Source organism: Heterodontus francisci, unplaced genomic scaffold (assembly GCF_036365525.1).
Source record: "Heterodontus francisci isolate sHetFra1 unplaced genomic scaffold, sHetFra1.hap1 HAP1_SCAFFOLD_758, whole genome shotgun sequence".
NCBI lineage: Eukaryota > Metazoa > Chordata > Chondrichthyes > Heterodontiformes > Heterodontidae > Heterodontus > Heterodontus francisci.
The window spans coordinates 450,542-465,227 of NW_027140450.1; positions in this window are offsets into that span (position 1 = coordinate 450,542).

The window sequence follows — 14,686 nt, forward strand, 5'->3', positions numbered from 1 at the left end:
TCTGTCTCTTTCTCTGCTTTCTGTCTCTTTCTCCGCTTCAGTCTCTTTCTCCGCTTTCTGTCTCTTTCTCCGCTTCAGTCTCTTTCTCTGCAATATGCCTCCTTCTCTGTTTTCTGCCGCTTTCTCTGTTTTCTGACTCTTTCGCTGCTTTCTGTATCTTTCTCTGCTTTCTGTCTGTTTCTCTGCTTTCTGTCTTTTTCTCTGCTTTCTGTCTCTTTCTCCACTTTCTGTCTCTATCTCTGCTTTCTGTCTCTTTCTCCGCTTTCTATCTCTTTCTCCGCTGCATTCTCTTTGTCTGCAATCAGTCTCTTTCTCTGTTTTCTGACTCGTTCTCCGCTTTCTGTCTCTTTCTCCGCTTTCTGTCTCTTTCTCTGCTTTCTGTCTCCTTCTCTGCTTTCTGTCCCTTTCCCTGCTTTCTGTCTCTTTCCCTGCTTTATGTCTCTTTCTCCACTTTCTGTCTCTTTCTCCGCTTTCTGTCTCTTTCTCCGCTTTCTGTCTAATTCTCTGCTTTCTGTCTCTTTCTCTGTTTTCTGACACTTTCTCTGCTTTCTGTCTCTTTCTCTGCTCTCTATCTCTTTCTCTGCTTTCGTCTCTTTCTCTGCAATCTGTCTCTTTCTCTGTTTTCTGTCTCTTTCTCTGCTTTCTGTCTCCTTCTCTGCTTTCTGTCTCTTTCTCTGCTTTCTGTCTCTTTCTCCGCTTCAGTCTCTTTCTCCGCTTTCTGTCTCTTTCTCCGCTTCAGTCTCTTTCTCTGCAATATGCCTCCTTCTCTGTTTTCTGCCGCTTTCTCTGTTTTCTGACTCTTTCGCTGCTTTCTGCATCTTTCTCTGCTTTCTGTCTGTTTCTCTGCTTTCTGTCTTTTTCTCTGCTTTCTGTCTCTTTCTCCGCTTTCTATCTCTTTCTCCGCTGCATTCTCTTTCTCTGCAATCAGTCTCTTTCTCTGTTTTCTGACTCGTTCTCCGCTTTCTGTCTCTTTCTCCGCTTTCTGTCTCTTTCTCTGCTTTCTGTCTCCTTCTCTGCTTTCTGTCCCTTTCCCTGCTTTCTGTCTCTTTCCCTGCTTTATGTCTCTTTCTCCACTTTCTGTCTCTTTCTCCGCTTTCTGTCTCTTTCTCCGCTTTCTGTCTAATTCTCTGCTTTCTGTCTCTTTCTCTGTTTTCTGACACTTTCTCTGCTTTCTGTCTCTTTCTCTGCTTTCTGTCTCTTTCTCTGCTTTCTGTCTCCTTCTCTGCTTTCTGTCCCTTTCCCTGCTTTCTGTCTCTTTCCCTGCTTTATGTCTCTTTCTCCACTTTCTGTCTCTTTCTCCGCTTTCTGTCTCTTTCTCCGCTTTCTGTCTAATTCTCTGCTTTCTGTCTCTTTCTCTGTTTTCTGACACTTTCTCTGCTTTCTGTCTCTTTCTCTGCTTTCTATCTCTTTCTCTGCTTTCGTCTCTGTCTCTGCAATCTGTCTCTTTCTCTGATTTCAGTCTCTTTCGCTGCAATCTGTCGCTTTCTCTGCTTTCTGTCTCTTTCTCTGCAATCTGACGCTTTCTCTGCAATCTGTCGCTTTCTCTGCTTTCTGTCTCTTTCTCTGATTTCTGACTCTTTCTCTGCTTTCTGCCTCTTTCTCTGTTTTCTGTCTCTTTCTCTGCTTTCTGCGTCTTTCTCTGCTTTCTGTCCCTTTCTCTGCTTTCTGTCTCTTTTTCTGCTTTCTGCCGCTTTCTCTGCTTTCTGACTCTTTCTCTGCTTTCTGTCTCTTTCTCCTCTTTCTGTGTCTTTCTCCGCTTCAGTCTCTTTCTCTGCAATATGCCTCCTTCTCTGTTTTCTGCCTCTTTCCCTGTTTTCTGACTCTTTATCCGCTTTCGGTTTCTTTCTCCGCTTACTGTCTCTTTCTCCGCTTTCTGTCTCTTTCTTCGCTTCAGTCTCTTTCTCTGCTTTCTGTCTCTTTCTCTGTTTTCTGTCTCATTCTCTGCTTTCTGTCTCTTTCTCCACTTCAGTCCCTTTGTCTGCAATCTGCCTCTTTCTCTCATTTCTGCCTCTTTCTCTGCTTTCTGTCTCTTTCTCTGCTTTCTGTCCCTTTCTCTGCTTTCTGTCTCTTTCCCTGCTTTCTGTCTCTTTCTCTGCATTCTGTCTCTTTCTCTGCTTTCTGTCCCTTTCCCTGCTTTCTGTCTCTTTCCCTGCTTTATGTCTCTTTCTCCACTTTCTGTCTCTGTCTCCGCTTTCTGTCTCTTTCTCCGCTTTCTGTCTAATTCTCTGCTTTCTGTCTCTTTCTCTGTTTTCTGTCTCTTTCTCTGCTTTCTGTGTCTTTCTCTGCTTTCTGTCCCTTTCTCTGCTTTCTGTCTCTTTCTCTGCTTTCTGCCGCTTTCTCTGCTTTCTGACTCTTTCTCTGCTTTCTGTCTCTTTCTCCTCTTTCTGTGTCTTTCTCCGCTTCAGTCTCTTTCTCTGCAATATGCCTCCTTCTCTGTTTTCTGCCTCTTTCCCTGTTTTCTGACTCTTTATCCGCTTTCGGTTTCTTTCTCCGCTTTCTGTCTCTTTCTCCGCTTTCTGTCTCTTTCTTCGCTTCAGTCTCTTTCTCTGCTTTCTGTTTCTTTCTCTGTTTTCTGTCTCTTTCTCTGCTTTCTGTATCTTTCCCTGCTTTCTGTCTCATTCTCTGCTTTCTGTCTCTTTCTCCACTTCAGTCTCTTTGTCTGCAATCTGCCTCTTTCTCTCCTTTCTGCCTCTTTCTCTGCTTTCTGTCTCTTTCTCTGCTTTCTGTCCCTTTCTCTGCTTTCTGTCTCTATCCCTGCTTTCTGTCTCTTTCTCTGCATTCTGTCTCTTTCTCTGCTTTCTGTCCCTTTCCCTGCTTTCTGTCTCTTTCCCTGCTTTATGTCTCTTTCTCCACTTTCTGTCCCTTTCTCCGCTTTCTGTCTCTTTCTCCGCTTTCTGTCTAATTCTCTGCTTTCTGTCTCTTTCTCTGTTTTCTGACACTTTCTCTGCTTTCTGTCTCTTTCGCTGCTTTCTATCTCTTTCTCTGCTTTCGTCTCTTTCTCTGCAATCTGTCTCTTTCTCTGATTTCAGTCTCTTTCGCTGCAATCTGTCGCTTTCTCTGCTTTCTGTCTCTTTCTCTGCAATCTGACACTTTCTCTGCAATCTGTCGCTTTCTCTGCTTTCTGTCTCTTTCTCTGATTTCTGACTCTTTCTCTGCTTTCTGCCTCTTTCTCTGTTTTCTGTCTCTTTCTCTGCTTTCTGTGTCTTTCTCTGCTTTCTGTCTCTTTCTCTGCTTTCTGTCTCCTTCTCTGCTTTCTGCCGCTTTCTGTGCTTTCTGACTCTTTCTCTGCTTTCTGTCTCTTTCTCCTCTTTCTGTGTCTATCTCCGCTTCAGTCTCTTTCTCTGCAATATGCCTCCTTCTCTGTTTTCTGCCTCTTTCCCTGCTTTCTGACTCTTTATCCGCTTTCGGTTTCTTTCTCCGCTTTCTGTCTCTTTCTCCGCTTTCTGTCTCTTTCTTCGCTTCAGTCTCTTTCTCTGCTTTCTGAATCTTTCTCTGATTTCAGTCTCTTTCGCTGCAATCTGTCGCTTTCTCTGCTTTCTGTCTCTTTCTCTGCAATCTGACACTTTCTCTGCAATCTGTCGCTTTCTCTGCTTTCTGTCTCTTTCTCTGATTTCTGACTCTTTCTCTGCTTTCTGCCTCTTTCTCTGTTTTCTGTCTCTTTCTCTGCTTTCTGTGTCTTACTCTGCTTTCTGTCTCTTTCTCTGCTTTCTGTCTCTTTCTCTGCTTTCTGCCGCTTTCTCTGCTTTCTGACTCTTTCTCCGCTTTCAGTCTCCTTCTCTGCAATCTGACTCTTTCTCTGCTATCTGTCTCTTTCTCCGCTTTCTGTCTCTTTCTCCACTTCAGTCGCTTTCTCTGCAATCTGCCTCTTTCTCTGTTTTCTGACTCTTTCTCCGCTTTCTGTCTCTTTCTCCGCTTTCTTTCTCTTTCTCCGCTTTCTGTCTCTTTCTCTGCAATCTGTCTCTTTCTCTGTTTTCTGTCTCCTTCTCTGCTTTCTGTCTCCTTCTCTGCTTTCTGTCTCTTTCTCTGCTTTCTGTCTCATTCTTCACTTTTTGTCTCTTTCTCCGCTTCAGTCTCTTTCTCTGCAATCTGTCTCTTTCTCTGTTTTTCAGTCTCTTTCTCCACTTTCTGTCTCTTTCTCCGCTTTCTGTCTCTTTCTCCGCTTTCTGTCTCTTTCTCCGCTTCAGTCTCCTTTTCTGCATTCTGACTCTGTCTCTGCTTTCTGTACCTTTCTCTGCTTTCTGTCTGTTTCTCTGCTTTCTGTCTTTTTCTCCGCTTGCTGTCTCTTTCTCTGTTTTCTGTCTCTTTCTCTGTTTTCTGACTCTTTCTCTGCTTTCTGTCTCCTTCTCTGCTTTCTGTCTCTTTCTCTGCTTTCTGTCTCTTTCTCTGCTTTCTGTCTCTTTCTCCGCTTCAGTCTCTTTCTCCGCTTTCTGTCTCTTTCTCCGCTTCAGTCTCTTTCTCTGCAATATGCCTCCTTCTCTGTTTTCTGCCGCTTTCTCTGTTTTCTGACTCTTTCGCTGCTTTCTGTATCTTTCTCTGCTTTCTGTCTGTTTATCTGCTTTCTGTCTTTTTCTCTGCTTTCTGTCTCTTTCTCCACTTTCTGTCTCTATCTCTGCTTTCTGTCTCTTTCTCCGCCTTCTATCTCTTTCTCCGCTGCATTCTCTTTGTCTGCAATCAGTCTCTTTCTCTGTTTTCTGACTCGTTCTCCGCTTTCTGTCTCTTTCTCTGCTTTCTGTCCCTTTCCCTGCTTTCTGTCTCTTTCCCTGCTTTCTGTCTCTTTCTCCGCTTTCTGTCTCTTTCTCCGCTTTCTGTCTAATTCTCTGCTTTCTGTCTCTTTCTCTGTTTTCTGACACTTTCTCTGCTTTCTGTCTCTTTCTCTGCTCTCTATCTCTTTCTCTGCTTTCGTCTCTTTCTCTGCAATCTGTCTCTTTCGCTGTTTTCTGTCTCTTTCTCTGCTTTCTGTCTCCTTCTCTGCTTTCTGTCTCTTTCTCTGCTTTCTGTCTCTTTCTCCGCTTCAGTCTCTTTCTCCGCTTTCTGTCTCTTTCTCCGCTTCAGTCTCTTTCTCTGCAATATGCCTCCTTCTCTGTTTTCTGCCGCTTTCTCTGTTTTCTGACTCTTTCGCTGCTTTCTGCATCTTTCTCTGCTTTCTGTCTGTTTCTCTGTTTTCTGACTCTTTCTCTGCTTTCTGTCTCTTTCTCCACTTTCTGTCTCTATCTCTGCTTTCTGTCTCTTTCTCCGCTTTCTATCTCTTTCTCCGCTGCATTCTCTTTCTCTGCAATCAGTCTCTTTCTCTGTTTTCTGACTCGTTCTCCGCTTTCTGTCTCTTTCTCCGCTTTCTGTCTCTTTCTCTGCTTTCTGTCTCTTTCTCTGCTTTCTGTCCCTTTCCCTGCTTTCTGTCCCTTTCCCTGCTTTCTGTCTCTTTCCCTGCTTTATGTCTCTTTCTCCACTTTCTGTCTCTTTCTCTGCTTTCTGTCTCTTTCTCTGTTTTCTGTCTCTTTCTCTGCTTTCTGTATCTTTCCCTGCTTTCTGTCTCATTCTCTGCTTTCTGTCTCTTTCTCCACTTCAGTCTCTTTGTCTGCAATCTGCCTCTTTCTCTCCTTTCTGCCTCTTTCTCTGCTTTCTGTCTCTTTCTCTGCTTTCTGTCCCTTTCTCTGCTTTCTGTCTCTTTCCCTGCTTTCTGTCTCTTTCTCTGCATTCTGTCTCTTTCTCTGCTTTCTGTCCCTTTCCCTGCTTTCTGTCTCTTTCCCTGCTTTATGTCTCTTTCTCCACTTTCTGTCTCTTTCTCCGCTTTCTGTCTCTTTCTCCGCTTTCTGTCTAATTCTCTGCTTTCTGTCTCTTTCTCTGTTTTCTGACACTTTCTCTGCTTTCTGTCTCTTTCTCTGCTTTCTATCTCTTTCTCTGCTTTCGTCTCTTTCTCTGCAATCTGTCTCTTTCTCTGATTTCAGTCTCTTTCGCTGCAATCTGTCGCTTTCTCTGCTTTCTGTCTCTTTCTCTGCAATCTGACACTTTCTCTGCAATCTGTCGCTTTCTCTGCTTTCTGTCTCTTTCTCTGCTTTCTGACTCTTTCTCTGCTTTCTGCCTCTTTCTCTGTTTTCTGTCTCTTTCTCTGCTTTCTGTGTCTTTCTCTGTTTTCTGACTCTTTCTCTGCTTTCTGTCTCCTTCTCTGCTTTCTGTCTCTTTCTCTGCTTTCTGTCTCTTTCTCTGCTTTCTGTCTCTTTCTCCGCTTCAGTCTCTTTCTCCGCTTTCTGTCTCTTTCTCCGCTTCAGTCTCTTTCTCTGCAATATGCCTCCTTCTCTGTTTTCTGCCGCTTTCTCTGTTTTCTGACTCTTTCGCTGCTTTCTGTATCTTTCTCTGCTTTCTGTCTGTTTATCTGCTTTCTGTCTTTTTCTCTGCTTTCTGTCTCTTTCTCCACTTTCTGTCTCTATCTCTGCTTTCTGTCTCTTTCTCCGCCTTCTATCTCTTTCTCCGCTGCATTCTCTTTGTCTGCAATCAGTCTCTTTCTCTGTTTTCTGACTCGTTCTCCGCTTTCTGTCTCTTTCTCCGCTTTCTGTCTCTTTCTCTGCTTTCTGTCTCTTTCTCTGCTTTCTGTCCCTTTCCCTGCTTTCTGTCTCTTTCCCTGCTTTCTGTCTCTTTCTCCGCTTTCTGTCTCTTTCTCCGCTTTCTGTCTAATTCTCTGCTTTCTGTCTCTTTCTCTGTTTTCTGACACTTTCTCTGCTTTCTGTCTCTTTCTCTGCTCTCTATCTCTTTCTCTGCTTTCGTCTCTTTCTCTGCAATCTGTCTCTTTCGCTGTTTTCTGTCTCTTTCTCTGCTTTCTGTCTCCTTCTCTGCTTTCTGTCTCTTTCTCTGCTTTCTGTCTCTTTCTCTGCTTTCTGTCTCTTTCTCCGCTTCAGTCTCTTTCTCCGCTTTCTGTCTCTTTCTCCGCTTCAGTCTCTTTCTCTGCAATATGCCTCCTTCTCTGTTTTCTGCCGCTTTCTCTGTTTTCTGACTCTTTCGCTGCTTTCTGCATCTTTCTCTGCTTTCTGTCTGTTTCTCTGTTTTCTGACTCTTTCTCTGCTTTCTGTCTCTTTCTCCACTTTCTGTCTCTATCTCTGCTTTCTGTCTCTTTCTCCGCTTTCTATCTCTTTCTCCGCTGCATTCTCTTTCTCTGCAATCAGTCTCTTTCTCTGTTTTCTGACTCGTTCTCCGCTTTCTGTCTCTTTCTCCGCTTTCTGTCTCTTTCTCTGCTTTCTGTCTCTTTCTCTGCTTTCTGTCCCTTTCCCTGCTTTCTGTCCCTTTCCCTGCTTTCTGTCTCTTTCCCTGCTTTATGTCTCTTTCTCCACTTTCTGTCTCTTTCTCTGCTTTCTGTCTCTTTCTCTGTTTTCTGTCTCTTTCTCTGCTTTCTGTATCTTTCCCTGCTTTCTGTCTCATTCTCTGCTTTCTGTCTCTTTCTCCACTTCAGTCTCTTTGTCTGCAATCTGCCTCTTTCTCTCCTTTCTGCCTCTTTCTCTGCTTTCTGTCTCTTTCTCTGCTTTCTGTCCCTTTCTCTGCTTTCTGTCTCTTTCCCTGCTTTCTGTCTCTTTCTCTGCATTCTGTCTCTTTCTCTGCTTTCGTCTCTTTCTCTGCAATCTGTCTCTTTCTCTGATTTCAGTCTCTTTCGCTGCAATCTGTCGCTTTCTCTGCTTTCTGTCTCTTTCTCTGCAATCTGACACTTTCTCTGCAATCTGTCGCTTTCTCTGCTTTCTGTCTCTTTCTCTGCTTTCTGACTCTTTCTCAGCTTTCTGCCTCTTTCTCTGTTTTCTGTCTCTTTCTCTGCTTTCTGTGTCTTTCTCTGCTTTCTGTCTCTTTCTCTGCTTTCTGTCTCTTTCTCTGCTTTCTGCCGCTTTCTCTGCTTTCTGACTCTTTCTCTGCTTTCTGTCTCTTTCTCCTCTTTCTGTGTCTTTCTCCGCTTCAGTCTCTTTCTCTGCAATATGCCTCCTTCTCTGTTTTCTGCCTCTTTCCCTGTTTTCTGACTCTTTATCCGCTTTCGGTTTCTTTCTCCGCTTTCTGTCTCTTTCTCCGCTTTCTGTCTCTTTCTTCGCTTCAGTCTCTTTCTCTGCTTTCTGAATCTTTCTCTGATTTCAGTCCCTTTCGCTGCAATCTGTCGCTTTCTCTGCTTTCTGTCTCTTTCTCTGCAATCTGACACTTTCTCTGCAATCTGTCTCTTTCTCTGCTTTCTGACTCTTTCTCTGCTTTCTGCCTCTTTCTCTGTTTTCTGTCTCTTTCTCTGCTTCCTGTGTCTTACTCTGCTTTCTGTCTCTTTCTCTGCTTTCTGTCTCTTTCTCTGCTTTCTGCCGCTTTCTCTGCTTTCTGTCTCTTTCTCTGCTTTCTGCCTCTTTCTCTGCAATATGCCTCCTTCTCTGTTTTCTGCCTCTTTCCCTGTTTTCTGACTCTTTATCCGCTTTCGGTTTCTTTCTCCGCTTTCTGTCTCTTTCTCCGCTTTCTGTCTCTTTCTTCGCTTCAGTCTCTTTCTCTGCTTTCTGTCTCTTTCTCTGTTTTCTGTCTCTTTCTCTGCTTTCTGTACCTTTCCCTGCTTTTTGTCTCATTCTCTGCTTTCTGTCTCTTTCTCCACTTCAGTCTCTTTGTCTGCAATCTGCCTCTTTCTCTCCTTTCTGCCTCTTTCTCTGCTTTCTGTCTCTTTCTCTGCTTTCTGTCCCTTTCTCTGCTTTCTGTCTCTTTCCCTGCTTTCTGTCTCAGTCTCCGCTTTCTGTCTCTTTCTCCGCTTTCTGTCTCTTTCTCTGCTTTCTGTCTCTTTTTCTGCATTCTGTCTCTTTCTCTGCTTTCTGTGTCTTTCTCTCTTTTCTGTCTCTTTCTCTGCTTTCTGCCTCTTTATCTGCTTTCTGTCTCTTTCTCTGCTTTCTGCCTCTTTCTCTGCTTTCTGTCGCTTTCTCTGCTTTCTGTCTCTTTCTCTGCTTTCTGCCTCTTTTTCTGCTTTCTGTGTCTTTCTCTCTTTTCTGTCTCTTTCTCTGCTTTCTGTGTCTTTCTCTCTTTTCTGTCTCTTTCTCTGCTTTCTGCCTCTTTATCTGCTTTCTGTCTCTTTCTCTGCTTTCAGCCTCTTTCTCTGCCTTCTGTCGCTTTCTCTGCTTTCTGTCTCTTTCTCTGCTGTCTGCCTCTTTTTCTGCTTTCTGTCTCTTTCTCTGCTTTCTGCCTCTTTCTCTGCTTTCTGTCGCTTTCTCTGCTTTCTGTCTCTTTCTCTGCTTTCAGCCTCTTTTTCTGCTTTCTTTCTCTGCTTTCAGTCTCTTTCTCTGCTTTCTGTCACTTTCTCTGATTTCTGACTCTTTCTCTGCTTTCTGCCTCTTTCTCTGTTTTCTTCTCTTTCTCTGCTTTCTGTGTCTTTCTCTGCTTTCTGTCTCTTTCTCTGCTTTCTGTCTCTTTCTCTGCTTTCTGCCGCTTTCTCTGCTTTCTGACTCTTTCTCTGCTTTCTGTCTCTTTCTCCTCTTTCTGCGTCTTTCTCCGCTTCAGTCTCTTTCTCTGCAATATGCCTCCTTCTCTGTTTTCTGCCTCTTTCCCTGTTTTCTGACTCTTTATCCGCTTTCGGTTTCTTTCTCCGCTTTCTGTCTCTTTCTCCGCTTTCTGTCTCTTTCTTCGCTTCAGTCTCTTTCTCTGCTTTCTGTCTCTTTCTCTGTTTTCTGTCTCTTTCTCTGCTTTCTGTATCTTTCCCTGCTTTCTGTCTCATTCTCTGCTTGCTGTCTCTTTCTCCACTTCAGTCTCTTTGTCTGCAATCTGCCTCTTTCTCTCCTTTCTGCCTCTTTCTCTGCTTTCTGTCTCTTTCTCTGCTTTCTGTCCCTTTCTCTGCTTTCTGTCTCTTTCCCTGCTTTCTGTCTCAGTCTCCGCTTTCTGTCTCTTTCTCCGCTTTCTGTCTCTTTCTCCGCTTTCTGTCTCTTTCTCTGCTTTCTGTCTCTTTCTCTGCTTTCTGTCTCCTTCTCTGTTTCCTGTCTCTTTCTCTGTTTTCTGACTCTTTCTCTGCAATTTATCTCTTTCACTGATTTCTGTCTCTTTCCCTGCTTTTGAATCTTTCTCTGCTTTCTGAATCTTTCTCTGATTTCTGTCTCTTTCGTTGCAATCTGTCGCTTTCTCTGCTTTCTGTCTTTTTCTCTGCAATCTGTCGCTTTCTCTGCAATCTGTCGCTTTCTCTGCTTTCTGTCTCTTTCTCTGCTTTCTGCCTCATTCTCTGCTTTCTGGCACATTCTCCGCTTTCTGCCTCCTTCTCTACAATCTATAGCTTTCTCTGCTTTCTGACTCTTTCTCTGCTTTCTGTGTCTTTCTCTCTTTTCTGTCTCTTTCTCTGCTTTCTGCCTCTTTATCTGCTTTCTGTCTCTTTCTCTGCTTTCTGCCTCTTTCTCTGCTTTCTGTCGCTTTCTCTGCTTTCTGTCTCTTTCTCTGCTTTCTGCCTCTTTTTCTGCTTTCTGTCTCTTTCCCTGCTTTCTGTCTCAGTCTCCGCTTTCTGTCTCTTTCTCTGCTTTCTGTCTCTTTCACTGCTTTCTGTCTCCTTCTCTGTTTACTGTCTCTTTCTCTGCTTTCTGACTCTTTCTCTGATTTCTGTCTCTTTCTCTGTAATCTGTCGCTTTCTCTGCTTTCTGTCTCTTTCTCTGCTTTCTGCCTCTTTCTCTGCTTTCTGGCACATTCTCCGCTTTCTGTCTCTTTCTCTACAATCTGTAGCTTTCTCTGCTTTCTGTCTCTTTCTCTGTTTTCTGTCGCTTTCTATGCATTCTGTCTCTTTCTCTGCTTTCTGTCTCTTTCTCTGCTTTCTGTCTCCTTCTCTGTTTACTGTCTCTTTCTCTGCTTTCTGACTCTTTCTCTGCATTCTGTCTCTTTCTCTGCTTTCTGTCCCTTTCCCTGCTTTCTGTCTCTTTCCCTGCTTTATGTCTCTTTCTCCACTTTCTGTCCCTTTCTCCGCTTTCTGTCTCTTTCTCCGCTTTCTGTCTAATTCTCTGCTTTCTGTCTCTTTCTCTGTTTTCTGACACTTTCTCTGCTTTCTGTCTCTTTCGCTGCTTTCTATCTCTTTCTCTGCTTTCGTCTCTTTCTCTGCAATCTGTCTCTTTCTCTGATTTCAGTCTCTTTCGCTGCAATCTGTCGCTTTCTCTGCTTTCTGTCTCTTTCTCTGCAATCTGACACTTTCTCTGCAATCTGTCGCTTTCTCTGCTTTCTGTCTCTTTCTCTGATTTCTGACTCTTTCTCTGCTTTCTGCCTCTTTCTCTGTTTTCTGTCTCTTTCTCTGCTTTCTGTGTCTTTCTCTGCTTTCTGTCTCTTTCTCTGCTTTCTGTCTCCTTCTCTGCTTTCTGCCGCTTTCTCTGCTTTCTGACTCTTTCTCTGCTTTCTGTCTCTTTCTCCTCTTTCTGTGTCTATCTCCGCTTCAGTCTCTTTCTCTGCAATATGCCTCCTTCTCTGTTTTCTGCCTCTTTCCCTGCTTTCTGACTCTTTATCCGCTTTCGGTTTCTTTCTCCGCTTTCTGTCTCTTTCTCCGCTTTCTGTCTCTTTCTTCGCTTCAGTCTCTTTCTCTGCTTTCTGAATCTTTCTCTGATTTCAGTCTCTTTCGCTGCAATCTGTCGCTTTCTCTGCTTTCTGTCTCTTTCTCTGCAATCTGACACTTTCTCTGCAATCTGTCGCTTTCTCTGCTTTCTGTCTCTTTCTCTGATTTCTGACTCTTTCTCTGCTTTCTGCCTCTTTCTCTGTTTTCTGTCTCTTTCTCTGCTTTCTGTGTCTTACTCTGCTTTCTGTCTCTTTCTCTGCTTTCTGTCTCTTTCTCTGCTTTCTGCCGCTTTCTCTGCTTTCTGACTCTTTCTCCGCTTTCAGTCTCCTTCTCTGCAATCTGACTCTTTCTCTGCTTTCTGTCTCTTTCTCCGCTTTCTGTCTCTTTCTCCACTTCAGTCGCTTTCTCTGCAATCTGCCTCTTTCTCTGTTTTCTGTCTCTTTCTCCGCTTTCTTTCTCTTTCTCCGCTTTCTGTCTCTTTCTCTGCAATCTGTCTCTTTCTCTGTTTTCTGTCTCCTTCTCTGCTTTCTGTCTCCTTCTCTGCTTTCTGTCTCTTTCTCTGCTTTCTGTCTCATTCTTCACTTTTTGTCTCTTTCTCCGCTTCAGTCTCTTTTTCTGCAATCTGTCTCTTTCTCTGTTTTTCAGTCTCTTTCTCCACTTTCTGTCTCTTTCTCCGCTTTCTGTCTCTTTCTCCGCTTTCTGTCTCTTTCTCCGCTTCAGTCTCCTTTTCTGCATTCTGACTCTGTCTCTGCTTTCTGTACCTTTCTCTGCTTTCTGTCTGTTTCTCTGCTTTCTGTCTTTTTCTCCGCTTGCTGTCTCTTTCTCTGTTTTCTGTCTCTTTCTCTGTTTTCTGACTCTTTCTCTGCTTTCTGTCTCCTTCTCTGCTTTCTGTCTCTTTCTCTGCTTTCTGTCTCTTTCTCTGCTTTCTGTCTCTTTCTCCGCTTCAGTCTCTTTCTCCGCTTTCTGTCTCTTTCTCCGCTTCAGTCTCTTTCTCTGCAATATGCCTCCTTCTCTGTTTTCTGCCGCTTTCTCTGTTTTCTGACTCTTTCGCTGCTTTCTGTATCTTTCTCTGCTTTCTGTCTGTTTATCTGCTTTCTGTCTTTTTCGCTGCTTTCTGTCTCTTTCTCCACTTTCTGTCTCTATCTCTGCTTTCTGTCTCTTTCTCCGCCTTCTATCTCTTTCTCCGCTGCATTCTCTTTGTCTGCAATCAGTCTCTTTCTCTGTTTTCTGACTCGTTCTCCGCTTTCTGTCTCTTTCTCCGCTTTCTGTCTCTTTCTCTGCTTTCTGTCTCTTTCTCTGCTTTCTGTCCCTTTCCCTGCTTTCTGTCTCTTTCCCTGCTTTCTGTCTCTTTCTCCGCTTTCTGTCTCTTTCTCCGCTTTCTGTCTAATTCTCTGCTTTCTGTCTCTTTCTCTGTTTTCTGACACTTTCTCTGCTTTCTGTCTCTTTCTCTGCTCTCTATCTCTTTCTCTGCTTTCGTCTCTTTCTCTGCAATCTGTCTCTTTCGCTGTTTTCTGTCTCTTTCTCTGCTTTCTGTCTCCTTCTCTGCTTTCTGTCTCTTTCTCTGCTTTCTGTCTCTTTCTCTGCTTTCTGTCTCTTTCTCCGCTTCAGTCTCTTTCTCCGCTTTCTGTCTCTTTCTCCGCTTCAGTCTCTTTCTCTGCAATATGCCTCCTTCTCTGTTTTCTGCCGCTTTCTCTGTTTTCTGACTCTTTCGCTGCTTTCTGCATCTTTCTCTGCTTTCTGTCTGTTTCTCTGTTTTCTGACTCTTTCTCTGCTTTCTGTCTCTTTCTCCACTTTCTGTCTCTATCTCTGCTTTCTGTCTCTTTCTCCGCTTTCTATCTCTTTCTCCGCTGCATTCTCTTTCTCTGCAATCAGTCTCTTTCTCTGTTTTCTGACTCGTTCTCCGCTTTCTGTCTCTTTCTCCGCTTTCTGTCTCTTTCTCTGTTTTCTGTCTCTTTCTCTGCTTTCTGTCCCTTTCCCTGCTTTCTGTCCCTTTCCCTGCTTTCTGTCTCTTTCCCTGCTTTATGTTTCTTTCTCCACTTTCTGTCTCTTTCTCTGCTTTCTTTCTCTTTCTCTGTTTTCTGTCTCTTTCTCTGCTTTCTGTATCTTTCCCTGCTTTCTGTCTCATTCTCTGCTTTCTGTCTCTTTCTCCACTTCAGTCTCTTTGTCTGCAATCTGCCTCTTTCTCTCCTTTCTGCCTCTTTCTCTGCTTTCTGTCTCTTTCTCTGCTTTCTGTCCCTTTCTCTGCTTTCTGTCTCTTTCCCTGCTTTCTGTCTCTTTCTCTGCATTCTGACTCTTTCTCTGCTTTCTGTCCCTTTCCCTGCTTTCTGTCTCTTTCCCTGCTTTATGTCTCTTTCTCCACTTTCTGTCTCTTTCTCCGCTTTCTGTCTCTTTCTCCGCTTTCTGTCTAATTCTCTGCTTTCTGTCTCTTTCTCTGTTTTCTGACACTTCCTCTGCTTTCTGTCTCTTTCTCTGCTTTCTATCTCTTTCTCTGCTTTCGTCTCTTTCTCTGCAATCTGTCTCTTTCTCTGATTTCAGTCTCTTTCGCTGCAATCTGTCGCTTTCTCTGCTTTCTGTCTCTTTCTCTGCAATCTGACACTTTCTCTGCAATCTGTCGCTTTCTCTGCTTTCTGTCTCTTTCTCTGCTTTCTGACTCTTTCTCTGCTTTCTGCCTCTTTCTCTGTTTTCTGTCTCTTTCTCTGCTTTCTGTGTCTTTCTCTGCTTTTTGTCTCTTTCTCTGCTTTCTGTCTCTTTCTCTGCTTTCTGCCGCTTTCTCTGCTTTCTGACTCTTTCTCTGCTTTCTGTCTCTTTCTCCTCTTTCTGTGTCTTTCTCCGCTTCAGTCTCTTTCTCTGCAATATGCCTCCTTCTCTGTTTTCTGCCTCTTTCCCTGTTTTCTGACTCTTTATCCGCTTTCGGTTTCTTTCTCCGCTTTCTGTCTCTTTCTCCGCTTTCTGTCTCTTTCTTCGCTTCAGTCTCTTTCTCTGCTTTCTGAATCTTTCTCTGATTTCAGTCCCTTTCGCTGCAATCTGTCGCTTTCTCTGCTTTCTGTCTCTTTCTCTGCAATCTGACACTTTCTCTGCAATCTGTCTCTTTCTCTGCTTTCTGACTCTTTCTCTGCTTTCTGCCTCTTTCTCTGTTTTCTGTCTCTTTCTCTGCTTCCTGTGTCTTACTCTGCTTTCTGTCTCTTTCTCTGCTTTCTGTCTCTT